Source organism: Ambystoma mexicanum, chromosome 8 (genome assembly GCF_040938575.1).
Source record: "Ambystoma mexicanum isolate Mex_15411 chromosome 8, UKY_AmexF1_1, whole genome shotgun sequence".
Lineage (NCBI taxonomy): Eukaryota > Metazoa > Chordata > Amphibia > Caudata > Ambystomatidae > Ambystoma > Ambystoma mexicanum.
Genome location: NC_090929.1, coordinates 1,030,604,243 through 1,030,623,708, shown reverse-complemented (window position 1 = coordinate 1,030,623,708; position 19,466 = coordinate 1,030,604,243). Strand labels below are relative to the sequence as shown.

At 43.3% G+C, this 19,466-nt stretch overlaps 1 protein-coding gene across 1 annotated transcript in view; it reads left to right on the top strand.

Annotated features, from left to right (window-relative positions):
• Nucleotides 1-19,466, top strand: part of COMTD1 (catechol-O-methyltransferase domain containing 1) — a 307,178-nt gene that overhangs the window by 234,881 nt on the left and 52,831 nt on the right. The gene's annotated exons all lie outside the window — the stretch shown is intronic.

Here is a 19,466-nt window from a genome sequence, read left to right as displayed (position 1 = left end):
ATAGGGAAACACTGTAATCCTAGTCTACAGGCATTTCCATATTTCTAATGTATCTGGTGCTCAGAGCTGGAAACTACTGTGCAACAGTCCCTGAAGCACCCTAAGGTGTGGGGTGTAGAGGGGTATATATAGCTTTCACTTCTGGTTGGGGCTGCTCCCCTTCACTAATGCTTACCTGCTATACCTTAGCCCACCTTTCACTAAAACAGCTCAGCACTTTGAGATATAGCAAGTAGTCAAAGTTCATCCAGGAATGGAGGCTGGATGTTGGTTATGGCAGAAACCATATGCACATGGAGTAACCCATCCATAGTTTGGGCTCACTAGACTATTTTGCTAGCGTTTTTAAGACCAGGCAGGCGTTTTAGCCTCCAGTAAAAAAGTAGCCATACTATTCTAACTAGAGTCCTTGTTTCGCGAAAGAACTATATATGCTATGCTACGTTAAGATATGTTCATGATGCACCCATCTCCACCATAGTGGTCTTATGGCAGCTAGCCTTGTCTCAGGATCAGGTATTGTGACCTCGCCAGGGTGCGTCCAGACGATAGTCAGTTAGTAGTAAAAAATAGAGGAGAGGGAGAGAAAGACATAGAAGTAAAGGTAGAGACCGAGTAAACAAACAGAAACTGCTAAGTTATATGACATACAGCAGTTTAATAAGGGGTAAGGACAGTATTTGTGGTAGTATGGCAATGTGTCTTTAGTCTGTAATTGCTTGTAAAGCAGTCTGAAAGCACCTACAGTTAATGTGTAACTTGTAGTAAAATATAGCTCTAAGGTGTGCAGCAATATCTAGGCCTGAGGCTGTATGGTCCTAGAAATAACTATTGTGTGGTTGTATAATGGGCTTGAGGTGTGCTTAAGCGGACCCTTGGAGTGTATTCTTCGCTCTATAGTTTAAATAAACCCACTCCTATAAAAAGGGAGGGGCAGTTTTGCCAAGCCAGCTGACAAGTGCCCTTAGGGAAACATATGTATAATAACTAAATTGACCAAATGCTCTAAAATCAGCAGGTATTGATTAACCATTTTGCTGCCATGTGGTGTATAATGACAGCCCATGTTCTCAGTCTTTTCTTAATTTTACACTGCATGATGCACTAGTCAATATATAAGACCCAAGTAAATTGTATAAAAAACAAAGTCGCAGAGGCGCTCGCAAGTGTTCAACTTAGTTTCACTGACACTCGCTATTTGCACATCGGCTGTCTGGATCATGGAGCCAATTGGGCTGGAGCATGTTCTGTGACTTGTCTGGCAAGCATGTGACTGCTCTACCTCTTCCCTACCAGCCTTTCAGGGCTATAGCATTTGAAGGAATTACCTTGTTTTCCAAATAAGATAGCAAGTTCTGGAGAAAAGATGTGGTTTAGTGGTATTTTGGTGACTGTTCTCAGGAGACCGTGGTGGTAATCCTGATTCTCCCATTTTGACAGCCTCAACAAATCTCTTTACCTTATCACACTTAGTTTTCCTATCTGCCAGATTTGGAATGTTTACAAATGAATGTGTTAAATACCATTCCCATCCGGGGAAGGTCGCTCAGCCAATCAGGTGGCTGGAAACACTGACTGGAATACACTGTGTACCACCTGCTTTTCTCCTGCCACCTGAGGCCCTTCCCCGGGTACCACCATCTTGATCTCCCTGTTGCCTCCCCATTCCCCCTCCCTCAAGACATCCCCACTTGCCTGCTGGACTGGAGCTTTGTGCTCCGGTCACGGTGCTCCCTCCTGTCCTCAGCGCCCGACATATTTAAAAAAATTGACTACATTTTCTAAGACAAGGGCCATCTTGTTTTTTTAATTTTTCAAGGGAGATTGGGCTCGCGCAAAACGCTTGGAACCTGCCTCCCATGGGTGGGAAAAAAACTATTCTCACCCCGGACAGAGCCCGGGGTGTGAACTGCAATCACCCACTTGTCGGGGGTGCATACTGAAGTTGCAGTGGGTTACCATAAGGTGGTAATGGCCCGGCGGCGAGGCAGTTATTGCCATTAGTATTCTGGGGTTTGCAGGCTCAGGATACTAGTTTTCCAGAGTTTGCAGACCCGGAACACTAATGGCTGACGAAACCTTTTCAATCGGCATTTCTTTTCCCATTTGAAAAGGTTTCGTTGCAGTACGCGTTGGTACTAGTAACACTAGAACGCGCGTACTGCTTCATTAGTACGGAGCAACAGGGCGCCATTTTGGGCCAAGTTGCTCTGTACTAATGAATGAAAAAAAAAAAAAGGGCACCCTGGAAAAGGGAGAATGGGCTACGTGTGGTCCCTTCTCCCTTTCCAAGGTTGCCTTGAAAATAAAATTAAAAAAGAGGTTAACCGGCACGCAAACGACGTTCGTGCGTCCACGGGATTACACTGTGGTATGGCTCGGAAACGAGCCAATCCACGTTTAGTGTTTCCCGTGGATGCACAGTGCTGGGTACTAATTGGCGGTAACAACCCTAATCCCTTGCCAAGGCCCTCGCTTTGCTCGGACCTGCTAGGTTCGGGCTGGAGGCCGTTCCCGGCCATGTACGCCACCCACCCTACTCGGGGGTGATAGCTATAGTATAGAACTATTACAAATGAAGTCAATATAACCAGCTATGCATCTTAAACAATGCTGTCCTTGTAATGGCCGTCCCTTGTGACGGAGACGATGCAGGGATATTGGGTGTTATTGACATGCATGGTGTGGGTGTGTGGGAGCACATGCATTTCAGAAGGAGGTGTTTCCTGGATTAGGGACATTCAAGGGATGCAGAGGGATTGAGATAATGTATCGATTTTGTTGGGGCCTCCCAGGAAAGAGGAATGATCAATTTCCTTTCCGCAAAACTCATAACCTGTTACTTGCAGCAAGGGAATGTCTAGCAATCGTGTGGACAAGAGCATTTCTCCCTTCAAATAGAGTGGTTACTAAAAGCATGGAAAATATATGGTATTGAGGGATCAACACATTTGGTGAGTGAGTCTTAGGTAAATATTGAAATGGAGGTGTTTGTCTTCCTTGCAAAAAGTTAAGAAACATTACCCCAGTGCAATGGGAAAATCTTTGAGGATGAGATTGGAGATGATTTGTTGGATGGGAAGAGACTGATCGATATGTTTTTGTTTTATTGGAGCCTCAAAAAGCATGAACAGGGTTTTGGCTGTTGCTTGCTTACCATTAGGCATAGGAATTAATTCTGTATTGTTCTAAAAAAAATGTATGAGAATGATAATTTCTTGGAATAGTCTCTTAAACTTGTAACTTTTGAATATTGTTTGACTGTGATGGTTTATAAAGTCGTCTGCTTTTACAAGGCATGCTTGTAAGAATGTACACGAGACATGTATTGTTTCTGCGATGTCCATGAAAAAACTAAGAAAAAAAACAAATGGAGAAATTATCGAATTTCTTTGACCTAAAAACTATTTTTTTTAACTTTTTGCACTTTTTTGTTAATAATCCGGGGGAAACCCCCCGCACTCTCCCACTCACCCCCATTCTTAACTACAACCCTAACCCCACCTGACACCTATAGTTTAATTTAAAAGTAACAACATTTCGAAAAGAATCGGTAAAAAAATGTGATAATTTCTTCCTCGGTTTTTTTGTATTAGGTTATTTCTATGGATATCTTTTTTCCGAGATCAAATTGAACAAACATTTCTGTACTGTTTCTTTTTTTAAAAAAAAACATTCCAAGTTAATTGGAAATAATCTTTAGATGTAGGATTTATTTGTCAAAAAATAGTGTTTGTAGATATTGGGGGTTTTACTATTTTGGTTTGCTGAGTGAAAACGTGGTGATGGCTAAAGGTTTTTAAAAAATAATCTTTATTCGAGTGATGTCACCAGAGCAATACAAGGTTTTGTTCAATTGAACTCTACTTTCAAGTTCAGGCCTTTGCATGGTGTTCAGTAATAAACAAGTGAACAATGAAGATTGCCCAAGCGCACAGCGCAGGAAGTCTTGATTCTATTAAGGACTCGGAGGCGAGTATTATGCTTAAAGGCATGGTCTAGTAAAATGTTTTATTGTCCCTACGGTTCGGCCATGTTTTTTTAAGCCTAAGTGGCTCGATTTTAGAAAACTTTCCTATGGACCTTACCCGAGTTTTCGTCCATTAAAGGCACGTGAAAACAAGCACCAGGGAGCCACCATTTTCTGATAATCCTATCTTTTCCCCCCATCGCCCTGGCTGACCTGCTTTTGCGGCACTAAATCAATTCCCCCGCCCCTGAGCCTGTCATCAGCAGACTCGTACCGCCCATTTCCCAACGCCAAAGCACGTCTCGTGTCAACATTCGCTGCGCTTCAGCTAATGACGTGTCGCCATGGAAATGGCAGGACGCCTCTTTCCTCAATAAGTATAAACACACCGTTTCACAACACACAGCAGCAGATTTTCGATTCCATTCCTCTCTCTGTGTTACTTTGTGTATTCTGTGACTCGTTTCAGTGCTCTGGTCAGCTACCTTCGCCACTTGTAGCCCGTGTGAACACCTGTACCATCTCGGAAAATTATTTTACTCTGTTTACCACACAATGGCTACAATAATGCCCTACATGTACGAGCCCGAGTATACCGAGGAGGAACTACTGGAAAGGGAAGCACGCGAAAACGATGGGGATTCGGACGGCAGTTGGCAGGACGAATCAACAGATGAAGAGCCTGGGCCTAGTCGAATGGACGGCGTCTCCACCTGGTGCACATGCAATCGGTGCGAGCTAATGCCAACTGAGGACGAGAACTGCTGCTGCCGAGAAAACTCGGGATGCCTGGCCTACATTTCGGAAGGCGAGCCACGACCGCAATGCATCACCGAGCTGCCAGACTTCAGGGCAGCCTGCCTCACACGGGCCGTGTTGAGAATAATGATGGTGCTTATGCACGAACTTCGCACAACTGTTCGTCCTCGTAATCCGAGTAAAGAGTAAGTATACTCTGCTTGTCATGCCACTCGTATTTCATGTTCTTCTACTATATCCAAAATTACATCTACATATCATTGTAACGCATGTAAGTCGTTCAATAGTGTGCATTGTCTAGATAGCATTTGTCCGTGCAGAATGCCATTAGTTACAAGAATTGTCATTGACAACAAACGTTTATTAAACTTATCTTGGTCATTTAAAAACAGTTTGTTTCATTCCTTTTCACAGGTGGTACAGGCTGGTGGCTTATCGTTCCTTTACATGGTGGCTCCACGGGAGGCTTGGACACCGCGTTCGAAGAGTGATACCCGCCTGTGCCGTTCGTGCCATTAGAGAAACGTTCCCGAGTGACAGCGGTCAGTACAAGGGATTTTCTCTCGCTGTGCTGCAGCCTGACCTGTATAATCTTTAAAGTCTTGTATTTTTGTGTCATGAAAATAAGATACAAAATAAAACACCACATATATTTTAACAACGTTTGTTTCGATTTTTTAAATTAATCAAGTGTGTCTCCATTCAAGGATGGAGGTCAGACATCTGTGCTCCGAATGGGTGAAGGTCTGGTCGCTGTGAAGCAGGGTGGTCACTATCTATCTAAGCTAATATAACATATTCTCGATAATGCATGCACTAAATAACACTTGTTCAAAGTCTTTTAGTAGGTTATGTCTCTATAAAAGTCACACATATATCTATACTAACAATTACCATTGGATTATACAGGCCTTAGGGTCTTGACCACTATAATACACCGGTTGAAGTGTGGGTCTGTGCTCACAAGAATCTCCGGTATGTGGCATTTGTTATTGATAAGCAACGATATACTATCATTGATATAAAGGCGATATACTATATATTGATATAAAGGCGGTTCGCGCCAGTGGATGAGCGCTGGCGTGGGGGGCTGACAGGGGCGCAAAAAGGCCAAACTACATGTACACTTCAAAAGGTGTCCCACGCCAAGGGGCCATCGGTCACATGGCCTCCTCAGACCCCGTGTCTCCAGCCAGGCCTCCCCTTGAAGCAGGCCGCCCCCTGCAATCCACATAAGTGTGTCTCCATTCAGCAGTCTTCCTGTGCCTTATCTGGACGCCCCAGGGCCATCCATCCCACCCCCCTGTATCAAAGGCGGTTCGCACCGGTGGATGCGCGCTGGCATGGGGGCTGTGACGGGCGCAAACGGCCAAGGTGCCAAACTACATGTACACTTCAAAAGGTGTCCCACGCCAAGGGGCCATTGTTCACATGGTCTCCTCAGACCCCGTGTCTCCAGGCAGGCCTCCCCTGATACATGCAGGCCGCCCCCCTGCAATCCACATAAGTGTGTCTCCATTCAGCAGTCTTCCTGTGCCTTATCTGCACGCCCCAGGCCCATCCATCCCACCCCCCTGTATCAAAGGCGGTTCGCGCCGGTGGATGCGCGCTGGCATGGGGGGCTGTCAGGGGCGCGAAAGGCCAAGGTGCCAAACTACATGTACACTTCAAAAGGTGTCCCACGCCAAGGGGCCATCGGTCACATGGCCTCCTCAGACCCCGTGTCTCCAGCCAGGCCTCCCCTTGAAGCAGGCCGCCCCCCTGCAATCCACATAAGTGTGTCTCCATTCAGCAGTCTTCCTGTGCCTTATCTGCACGCCCCAGGGCCATCCATCCCACCCCCCTGTATCAAAGGCGGTTTGCGCCGGTGGATGCGCGCTGGCATGGGGGGCTGTGACGGGCGCAAATGGCCAAGGTGCCAAACTACATGTACACTTCAAAAGGTGTCCCACGCCAAGGGGCCATTGTTCACATGGTCTCCTCAGACCCCGTGTCTCCATGCAGGCCTCCCCTTCAAGCAGGCCGCCCCCCCTAATACCACGACATACATACGTCATTCATTCACAAACACACCCCAGTTTCTAATACTTTTAAAAACCACTCGATATGTCTCATGAGAACATCTTTGTGCTTTGCAAGTCAACTCCTGAACGTGCTACCTGGGAACCACTGAGATCTATGCTAATCTGCTCGTCGTCGTGCTATCCGTGAACTTCTGTGACCGCTTCGAGCATACCCATCAGTGCGCTACCTGTGGCCATCCACCTATTCTCCCGCAACATACTGCTCTGCTTGCTGAATCCAACTGTTTGTTGGTCAAGGTAAGGCCATGTATCCTGCTCATATTTCGCAGATTTTTAAATGTCTATCTATTTGCGAGTAGAGTACCCAATAGTGCTATGATCATTGGTCTCATTGCTATTGACTTGAATTTCCATTGCTATGCTATCAATAGATCTATTTATTTTCATCTGTGTCAATTGTCATCGAATTGCATCCTTCGGGGGTCCAGTCTATGATGTAAGCATGTTTCCTTCTCGTGCAATACAGAACATCCAAGGGATGAGTCACATGTTCAGTTTTTAGTCACATCATTTATACATTTCTGCAACTTATGCAAATACTAAGCCGCACATAATGAACTGGTATAGTTCCTGCGACCAAAACAAACCTTGCATTGATCATTGTATGATTAATTTACTTTTGTATCAAATCTTTATTCTTGAAGATTGTATAATAATGTCGATATTTACTTTTCAGATTTATCAACAATGCCTGCCTGTTCGATTAGCGGTTGCCCTTCGAAGACCCATGCGAAATCTGAAGGCACTACAATGCATGTATTCCCGAAAACTGTTGATCGAATAAGAGAATGGGTCAGACATTGCGGATATCCACTGGATGAGCTGGAAAGTAGAGTCCAACAAGTCTTACAGGACAAGAGGGGTGATCGATACCGCATCTGCAGCCGGCACTTTTCCTTGGACATGTACACAACATCTTGGGTAACAAAGAAGAATAAACGGCGAACGACACGGAAATTGCTCAAACGCTATTCCCACTCTATTCGTCCACATTCCGCCACCGGTGAGTCAAGTGTCCGGATTTAGCTTTAGGCCTTGCGGTAGTGTGTAGGTATCTGAAAGGATTAATTGATATTGTAGGTGTTCTATCCCTTGTAATAATTTCGATATTGATATGATTGTATAGTTTTTTGAATAATGACATTTACCAATATATTCTTTTTCGATTTCATAACCCACAAACGCAATGTATATATATGGGAACAGGGAACTGTGCTGTATTGAGCATTTTACAAGTATTCTGTCGCCTGACATGGCTATTTTTAATATTGCCATTTCATTATCAATCATTAATTTACCTTTACAACTTCTTTACTATCCCTTGAATCTGAAGCAAGAACATGCTACATCCTTGACGTGGTCGCAGTTATCAACCACTTCTAGCGCGTATCAGGTAATCTTACTAGGCTAATCCGCTACAGACCTGTTTTATGCATGTCAAGTAATATTTTTATTTTATCGTGTAATCATTTTACCGAATGTTTGGTTAGTGCTTTCCAATTGATATACACCTTAGTTATCGTCCACTGGTGTTTGTTTTCGGTTATAATTAGTGTTATCCATACTAATGCAAGTACTGTCTTTCAGGGAGATGCTGAAGCGTCCGCCACATCTACAACATTTCTAGATGTTCTTCAACAGCAGGAGGTATGGATACTGACAGTTCCATCGAGCGTCATCATCAGAGCTGGAATTCTTGTTTGATTGTTCTACACAATGTTTCATTCGTGGTTAGCCGTTGATATGTACCTGTGCTGTCGACCCCAGGTGTGTGTTATGTTTTCACTATTTGCATCTGGGATTCAGCCCTGTTATTATTTTTTGAACTGTGTTGGGATTCAACCCTGTTATTACTTACATCAGGATTAAATGACTTGGAACCAGAGTGCGCGCCTGACCTTCTTTTTCTACTTAATGTTACAGGAGACCCGGGCTCCAGAGGCAGCAGCACCGGGGCTATTATGCCCCCACTTAGGAGAGCCATATTCATGGTTTTCCGCCCTCCCCCAATTGTGGGTAAGATTTGTGTTTGGAGGGGAGTTGGTTCCTGGTCTTCTGAATGAAACACTTGTGCCATCACTACAATAACCGGAATCCTTTGAGACTGAAATTGAATGAAATTGAAAAAAGTAATTGGCAACACCTGAAAAGGAACACAGCTAACACAGCCTCCCTGATGAGAGTTTGAGACTTGAAAGTACTTGGAGGAGTAGAACTAACTATTGTGCTTTGGAACTGTAGCAGTTGGGATTTAACCCTGGTAATTTTTGAACATTGTTGGGACTATTTGCATCTGGGATTCAGCCCTGTTATTATTTTTTGAACTGTGTTGGGATTCAACCCTGTTATTACTTACATCAGGATTAAATTACTTGGAACCAGAGTGCGCGCCTGACCTTCTTTTTCTATTTTATGTTTTCACTATTGTAATCCTCACTAATGCAAGTACTATGTTTCAGGCAGTTGATGGAGCGTCAACCCCTGCACTTGATGCAGAGCCTGACATTCAAGTAATTCCAGGGGAAGTGGAAGCGGGACCATGCGTATACGAATCGGCGCAACAGCTTTCGGAAGTGTGCACTACATTTGCAACATCCATAGATATTCTTCAGCAGCACGAGGTATGGATAATGACAGCTCCATCATGCGTTATCATATAACGTGATTCCATTGTCAAGTTTCCATATGTTAGTTTTCCTTTGTAGGGGTTCCATAGTAAATAATATGTTCTTTAATTCAAAATGTTTGGCCTTAACCTTGATATTCAGAGTACTGCAGATACCCCAAACCAAGATGGAGGGCAGAGGCAGGAGTTCTGATTGGGTGGCAGGTTGACACTGTTTGATTCCCAACATTCTAAACTGCCTTTCATCAGTTATGTTTTCAGGACAAGTCATGTTTGTGTTTTCTCCTGAGTTATTTCTGAACTTGGAATCTTTTAAGAAGAATTCTATAGAAATAAGAAAATAAGAACTAAGAAATTTCAACTACTCCATGAATTCAACTCTCAAGTAATTCATTATCTTGGAAAGAAAGAACTTTGTCAAGCCTTCATCGTCTACTACCTAAGCTAAGTACTCTGAATATTTGCATATATTCTTTCCGGTCAGTTATGAGTTAACTTCTGAAATTCTCGGCATTATTTTCTTCAGCAGTGCAGTTTAACTTACAAAATTCTGAGACTAAACATTACGTTGTACGCGCCCTCGCGCGTATTTTGGAATAGTTTATTTGAAAAGCCATCTGTGGAGTCGTTAATTCTTTCGTGTGCACATAGCACTGTATATATGTTGTACGCGCCCTTGCGCGTATTTTGGAACAGTTGTTTTGAAAGTTACATGTGGTGTTCGCGCCCTCGCGCGCCATTTATCAAACTGTTTCTTCTCGGAGGGAGATTCTTGTGAATGCGTTTCTCGCGCTCACACGGATTAGTCTAGATACTCATTAAAAAATAGAATTCACTTACCTTGTTACAGTTATCGATCGAGTGCTGGTTCCTGTTCGCGTTCGGCTGCAGCGGCGTGGTGTTTTCGTTTCCGGATAAGACGAGGACATTCCTGTTGTGTTCGTATCTGCGTAACAGCTGAAAAAAGAAACAGAAAACTATTGTCGCGTTTCGGATGATGCAGTAAGATTAACCATTTCTTTTCTAAAAGTAATCAAGGTAAGACTGCATGTTTTAAAATACAAACGACTTCAAGTTGTGAAGATATTATTTTTTACCTATTGAACTCTTCTTTTTGAGACTGGGTAATTAAAAGAAGGTTTTATTCAAGACACTTATTTAAATGAAAAAACAAACAAGAACATTATTTAAGTGTAACCAAAATGAGCATACTCTTGGAATTAAAGGAATGTTAATTTCTTACATGAAGAAAAAAATATGAGAAAACTTGAGCATGAGTTCTAAATGAAGAATCTTTTCAAGACTGCTTATAAAACTACAAGAAAGGCTTTGGGAATATATGCAAAGAATTCTGTGCTTATTAATTCTTCAAATGTGCATTTATTCATAAGACTGTTCTATGGAATCTTTAGTGAATGGTGCACTACAAAAAACTCTCTTCATTTAGTTGCTTGAAAAGACTTTCAGTTATTTACAATAATATTTAGCACAGTATAAGAACAAACATATCCACAGAGTTATTGTAGAATAATATCCTCCTCTAGGCCTATTGCAGAGGAAACTCAGGTAGGATGGTTGATGGTTATTTTAAATATAAATAGTTTGTTTAGTGATATTTATATATATATATTTAATGTGTTCAAATTCTCATTCATGCAGAGACTGGATGAAGAAAGAAGATCCTGTGTCTGATTTGTTATTTTATCCACTTTTCTCCCTTCCCCCCAAGGCTGTCTAGTATTCAGCTGTTATATTTTAGTTGTCTGCTAGACATCTTAGTGGGATCGTGGGACTCAGCAGCTCCTGCGTGCATAAGGATTTTATCAGATTTTACCAGCCATGACATCCATTTGCTATACTTTCTTCCCTATTAACGCAAGTGCTGTGTTTCAGGGAGACGACAAAGCTTCCACTACAATCACATCCAATTTAGATGATAAATGGGAGAAATAAGTCGATGAAATGTGATCATATTTAGATTTTCCTTGATTCTTTTGGACAATGCATCATTTGCGGTTATCTCTTTATATGTACCTGTGCGTTCGACCCCAAGTGTGTGTTATGTTTCCAATATTGAAAACCATACTAATCCAAGTACTGTGTTTCAGGGACACGACGGAGCTTCCACCACAATCACAACATCTCATTTAGATGATGCAGATGTAAATGAATCGTTGAAATAAGTCGATGAAATGTGATCATATTTAGATTTTCCTTGATTCTTTTGGACAATGCATCATTTGCGGTTATCTCTTTATATGTACCTGTGCGTTCGACCCCAAGTGTGTGTTATGTTCCCAATATTGAAAACCATACTAATCCAAGTACTGTGTTTCAGGGAGACGACGGAGCTTCCACCACAATCACAACATCTCATTTAGATGATGCAGATGTAAATGAATCGTTGAAATAAGTCGATGAAATGTGATCATATTTAGATTTTCCTTGATTCTTTTGGACAATGCATCATTTGCGGTTATCTCTTTATATGTACCTGTGCGTTCGACCCCAAATGTGTGTTATGTTCCCAATATTGAAAACCATACTAATCCAAGTACTGTGTTTCAGGGAGACGACGGAGCTTCCACCACAATCACAACATCTCATTTAGATGATGCAGATGTAAAGGAATCGTTGAAATAAGTCGATGAAATGTGATCATATTTGGATTTTCTTTGATTCTTTTGACCAATGCATCATTTGTGGTTATCTCTTTATATGTACCTGTGCCGTCGACCCCAAGTGTGTGTTGTGTTTCCAATATTGAAAAGCATACTAATGCAAGTACTGTGTTTCAGGGAGATGCGGATGCCTCCTCTCCAATACAACCATTCATGGCAGTCCATGCAGAGCCAGAGGTATGGATACTGACAGTTCCATCGAAATAGATCATCACTGGTCGAATACTTGTCGTTTGATTGTTGCACACAATGTTTAAATCGTGTTTGGCTATTGAGATGTACCTGTGTGTTCGTCCTCACGTGTGTTTTATGCTAACAATATTTTGATACATAGTAATGAAAGTACTATGTTTCAGGGAGACGATGGAGCCTCATTCCATGCTGTCTATGCGGATACAGAAAATATAGTCGTTGCAGCGCAAGAGGAAGGGAGGACATGCGGAAACGAATCGGAGCTACAGCGTGCAGATGTTGAAGGTCGAGTCAAAAAAGTTGCAAAGAAAAAAAAACAAAAAAAGGTTAGTTACAAACAGTTCATAACTTTAAAAAAATGTTTGTGCTGGGGACTATTTTATGTTTTTTTCCAGTCAATTCTACTACACTCCATCTTGTGTTTAAACTGAACATCCCTTTTCCAATCTCTCCTCCAGTTACCCTTGGGTGTCAGAACTATACACACACAGACAGTGAAGCGAATGAGAGAACTATTAATTGAGGCGAGGCGTGTTCAGGCTCGAGATGCTCATGTCCAATGGCCAGAACATGAATTAACTGTGTTTGGAGACTACAGCAAAGTTGCATTGGACCATAGCTACAGTGCACCCGCACCACCACAAGAAGATGTTATTGAATGTATTGAAGATAGCTCTGAAGTAGTTGCAGATTAATTTACACAATCTACACCCGCTAAAAATTTGCCACCAAAAAACCTGTCGACATTGTTGTGTTCTCTCATCAATGTTGAAGTAATAGATGTCGAAATGACAGAGAATGAACCAGCCGCAGCATCCATAGATGCATCAGAACTTGATATCAGCGATATTACTTTCCAATTTGTTGAAATCTCCACAACGTCACAGGCCGAAACAACGTTGACGCAGGATGACAGTCTAATGAAAGAGAGCAAATACATTGTATTCGACAGTTGTTTGATGGAAACTATAAGTATGCTGAAATGTGTGCATTCCATTAGAGGGAAAGTATGTGGGAAGCCATTGATTAATGTGACTCGTCAAATAAAAGGCAGTAACGTCAAAATAAATGCCGCCTGTAGATTAAATCATAGGTTCTCATGGTCTGCACAACCGATGCTGGGGAAACTGCCAGCAGGCAATCTACTGTGTGCAGCTGCATCACTTTTTAGTGGCTCCAGTTTTAGAAAGTTAGAGGCTTTCTTTCAGTTTGTGGGACTCCATTTCATTTCTAAAGCGCTGTACTCCATATACCAACGTGATTATCTGTTTCCGGCCATTAGTGATGCTTGGAAAATTTAACAATTGTCTCTAGCAAGTACATTCGAAGGCAAACGATTCAGGCTAGCCGGCGATGGACAGTGCGACAGCCCTGGATTTTCTGCCAAGTACTGCACCTACCACTTTCAGGACATGGATAGTAAGAAAATTGTGAGTTTGGTGGTCATGCAGGTAACACAATGTACATTGTCAGTGGCCATGGAGAAACTAGGATTTATAAAATCAGTGGAATATCTACAATCAAGGGGAATGCACATCGACCTCATAGCCACGGATAGACACGTTTCAATTGCCAAGACAATGAGAGAGCAGTTCCCACATATTAAACATCAATTTGACGTATGGCATCTTGCTAAATCAATCAATAAGAACATCTCGGCTGCAGGGGGAAAAAAAAGGTTTTGAAAGTATTTTGCAGTGGTCACATTCTATCACCAACCATCTTTGGTGGAGCTCAAAAACTTGTGAGGGGTCAGTGGAAATAATACTTGAAAAATGGCGGTCACTGATGCACCACTGTACCAACGTTCACCGCTGGACAGCAAATGAACATTTCCACCAATGTGAACATGGCCCTTTGTCCCCAGAGGAGGCACGGAAGAAGAAGTGGTTGATTCCATCTTCACCGACACACAAAGCCATTGAGAAGATTGTTTTCGACAAAACTCTATCAAGAGATTTGAGAGGACTGACAGAATTCTGTCACACAGGAGATTTGGAGGTGTTCCACAATATGTGCCTAAAGTACAGCCCAAAGCGCTTGCATTTTAGCTTTCGGGGCATGAAACATCGCACTCTACTAGCGGTCTTGGCCCATAACAGCAATGTCGGACGTGAACAATCTAGGACTAGGGGTAAAGCAAGGATGCCTCGCTACACTAAGGTGTTTTCAAAACGAAGTAAGCAATGGGTGATCAAACCAGTCTATGATGAAATGCAGTTCGACTTTGTGAAAGGCCTTATTGTTGCTGTGTTAGAGAAGCACAGATATGGAATTTTGGACGTTTCTGTGCAGAGCAGTGATCCATTGCCACCGAACATTGCGACTGTGCCATGCCCACCCGAAGCACAGCTGATTGTGAAGTACAAATCCCGGTTTAAATAATTGCAATACGATTGTCTTTTTGTAAATAAATGTTATTGTACAGTGTAAACCTAACGCCTACCTTCACCATCATGGGTGGCGAACAAGCTGGGTGTCATCTTTGAATTCTCTCTATTCACCTCACATATGTGTATGTATATATTTTTCTCATGTCTCATCTCATGTAAATGTAAATGCTGCGCACTGTTAACGGAGGGGAGGCTTGCGTATTGCAAATAATAAAACAAACAAATAAACAATAAATCTCACTTTTAACTCAACTTCTGTGGTACTTTATACTTTCCCTGACCTTCCGCAAAAAATTAAATGTCACAATTTGGGCTGCAAAGCTCGCAGACAACGGGGACAAAATTGGGGCACTTAGAACGGGCCAGCCAAGCGGGCCGTGGCATTTGGGAGAGAAGCCAGTTCGCATTTGCACATTGAGGCGCACTACATAGACAGATTCTAAACTTCAAGTTCTCACAGATGCATATACTACGTGATGTTGCAAATAAAGAATGCGAAGGACAGCGCCCAGATGAGGCCCACAACTCGCACTGGAAGTATAAGGGCCTCATTACAACCCAGGCGGTAAGTTCCCTACTTTACCACCATGGTGTAAACTCTGTTTACACCATGGTGGATGGCGGATTTACCGCCCCATTCCAAGGTGAGTGTGGCGGTAAATCCCCATTCCCCATTTACCCTTCCCCATTCTCATTTTTGCCCCACAGGGCATAATGGGAGTGGGGAAGGGGCTAATTACGGCACCGTAAATTACGGTGCCGTAATTAGCACCAAGGCGGGTTAGCGTCTTGCATTTTAACGGCTGCTAAAAGCAGGTGTTAAAATGGTAATCAGGCATTAAGGGTTAACGGCGCCGACGGCGCCGTTAAACCCTTAACGCCTGGGTTGTAATGAGGCCCTAAGGGTCTATTGTTTTTTGACCTTGAGACAGGGACCATGCCAAAAGAACTACATTTGAAGGGAGTGCGCAATAACGTAAGAGACGATAAGGCAGAAAATTCAGAAACTAGACCGAGTTTCATTTCAGTTCAGTATACGAAAAATCGTTGTCAAGAGCACGGTCCGTTTTACAGACTGCATTACGAAGAGACACAATGGAAATTTCAAATATAATGTAAGTAAATCTTTACACGCTTTTATACCGGAATGAAGATTTAATGAATGGATGCATGAATAAATGAATGAATGAAGAGCTAGGAAAGCAAGTAAAACGTGTTCGTAGTGGGCACATGGGCATGCAGGTCCACTGGTCTCACCGATCTCGGTCCTTGGCCCAGCCACTTTTCCCTGCACTACGGGACTGTCTCTGTATCCTTCAGCCCCTTCTCCCGGCATTTACCTTGCACTTGCCACCAGCTGGCCCTATTATTTAATTTGTATTAAACTAACCATGTACAGCCCTTCCCCATGCGCGATCAGAAAGACACCTGGCCTAGTAGGATCGTTGTCTGTCTGCCCTTGTTCCCCACCTGCCTCGTCACGCCTAGAAACACTTGAGTATAGGCACGTTACAAATGCCATATCATATATCATATCATTCCTCACGCATGTAGACTAACTGTCGTTTATCATTGTGTGTTTGCCTCGATTTATCTCGTTACTTTTCGCATTGATTTTAGAGACGAACATACTCCATTGAACTATCCTTGCAAGCAAATAGTTTCTGATCGGCCATAATAAATAAAATGAGTAATATTAATGAAGTTCGACTAGCGAGACTAATTATAATTTTTGTTGTTTTCATAACAGGTATTTGATCCCATTCTGCCACTGCCATCTGTTTGAGACACCGGCGGATGGATTCTTCAGCAGACACCTGCAGCTTTGTGTCAACAACTGGAGCACGATCACCATATTATGGGACGATCGCCAAGGGCCCACATGCCCTTACGCTGTACTTGTGGCTAGAAGCAACATATCAACCTTTAGGCTGGACTAGTGCCTAGTTGATGGAACAGCCTTGCGGTTCACCGTGCTTCCAAAGTGATTCTTTTTACGAAAATGAACACCCTGTGTACCATAAAGGAACAGCGCGTGACGCAAGATGAAACGGAACAGTTATTGCGGATACAGATAAAAGAAAATAAATGGCTTTCGGAGTTCACATGGCAATTGCTGAATATTCTCTAAACATTGAATGTCAAATAAATGTACTTTACCAAATGTACCGTGTTGCTATTTCATTTTAAAGTACAGTTTCATATTCCGAATTGTGGCGCGCTGTGTTGTGAGTTGATCTGTGTTGGTTTCCGGGTTCTGTGTGGAGTCGCTCAGAAGACGACTGGGCGCGTTTGCCTACGCAGCACAGTAACGTCACGGAGAGAGGCGGGGAATATGAATGTTTTGATAATGTCAGGCTCAGGGGCGGGGGAATTGATTTAGTGCCGCAAAAGCAGGTCAGCCAGGGCGATGGGGGAAAAGATAGGATTATCAGAAAATGGCGGCTCCCTGGTGCTTGTTTTCGCGTGCGTTTAATGGACGAAAACTCGGGTAAGGTCCATAGGAAAGTTTTCTAAAATCGAGCCACTTAGGCTTAAAAAAACATGGCCGACCCGTAGGGACAATAAAAACTTTTACTAGGCCATGCCTTTAACTTCTTTAATACTGCTAATCCACAGCATTTAAAATCTTACTTTCTTTTTTCTCTCTTTTTTTTTTTTTTTAAATAACAATCTCAAACTTGTTAAAAAAAATAACAGAGAAAAACATCAAAGAAGGGAAATACAGACATGGGAGTACTACATTCCCCATGAGGCTTTGTTGTCTGGAAGTCCTCAGCCTCCATCTCGCTGACCAATCCGAGCCCCTTTCCTCCAATTAGTGTCTGTATCACAGGGTCCTTTCCTCTTCTTTTTTGGTCGTTCTCATAACTGTAACCATAGTCTTAACTGAAAACTCAAACTCTACTCTGAGTCCTGCTATCTTGTCCCTTTCCTTTGCTTGTCTTCTCGGGCTCTCATTACTTACTCCTTGCGTCCTACTCTTGAGAGTTCTTTTGATCTCCTAGTCAAGAAAGAGAATCGCAGTATTAGGGCTGGGAAATACGTCTATCAGTTTCTCATACCACGATTACTGTTAATATCGTAACTTAATTCATAAGACATTTTTTCACTGCTTATAATCACCACACGTATTTCTGCTGGGTGGGATAATGCTCGCCTCCGAGTCCTTAATAGAATCAAGACTTCCTGCGCTGTGCGCTTGGGCAGTCTTCATTCTATGACGGGACCGGAGGCAAGCATAATGCTTGTTCAAAGCTTTCCACAACTGCAGGAGCTATATCAGGCACAGGTTTAAAATAAAATGTCCTGAATACTGAGTCACTTGACCAGTCTGCTGCCTTCATGATCGCTTGCAGTGGAACACCTGCTGCAAAAGCTCGCAAAGCCATGGCTCCTCTGATGGAGGGTGCTCCAAACATAGTGATGTCTATACCAGCCAGTTCCATCACTTCCCTCACCCACCTAGCTATGGTGGAAGTCGCAATCGCTTTATATGGCCTTCTTCGCGCTATAAGCAGTTGACTAACTCCTGCTGGTCTTATCACTGCTGTTGCTGCTTCATAACATTTTACGCATTGCGCTACACACAGTTTATCATTGTTCGGGAACTATGGGTACGAAATTACTCTAGAATTAGTTTTTGTTAAACGCTATGCCTTCCGGATAGCATCTGTTTATCTCTAGAGCGTTCACGTCTGAAACTCTACTGCAAGACACTAAACATAGCAGTGTCACTAATTTTCCTGAAAGTTGCTTATTTGATAAAAGGGCATTCCTTGGCCATTGCTCGAACAGACTCAGAATCTTATGCACATCCCACAGTGAGGAATACCTCGGCATGCGGGGGTCTGCTAACCTTCACTCCTTTCAGCAGCCCAGTCACTGCTGGGTGCTCTCCTACTGGAACTCCGTCAACCAGTTTGTGCCTAGCGGATATGGCCGATCTGTATACTCCTACTGTCCTAAAGGCTCTGCCGGCGGGGGCCAGACTAGCTAGGAAGTTCACTACCTGGACTATAGGTGCTGAAACGGAAGAAATACTCCTCCCCCTGCACCACAGCTCCCAGGCCTACCACGCGGAATTATAGCTCCGGATTGTAGAGGGAGCTCATGATGCATTGATAAATTCTGTAGCTTCCTCTGAAAGCCCCGGCAAGCCCCATCTGCGCCTGAAATTCTGCATGCCAATAGCGACAGTGTCTGATCTTGTATCAGCGGGTGATGTGTTCCCACTGGGTCCGACAGCAGATCTGGTCTGTGCGCAATCTTCTGAGGAAAATCCATAGAAAGTTCCATCAGAACTTGAAACCAGGCTTGCGATCTCCATTCCGACCTCACTATCACTATCTCTGCTTTATCCCTGCGGACCTTTGCTAGTACCCTCGCCAGCATCGCGAAGTGGGGAAAGGCGTAATGGATCTGGCTCCCCCAATGTTGAGGGAAGGCGTCTGTCCCCTGCGCCTCCGGGTCTAACTTCCAACTGAAGTATTTCGTCAGTTGAGCGTTCAATCGTGAGGCGAACAGGTCTATGTATAGGGGTCCCCATCTCTGCTCTAGTTTCTCGAAGGTCTCCCTGTGTAACTTCCAGTCGCTGTAATCCAGTAAGTAACGGGAGTTCCAGTCCACCACAGTATTCAGGGACCCTGCGAGATATTCTGCTCTGACTATTATGTTCCTATCTAGGCAGCTGTGCCAGAAATCCTTTGCTAACTCTGCTAGCATCTTGGACCCTAACTTGTTTATATACCGCACTGCCGA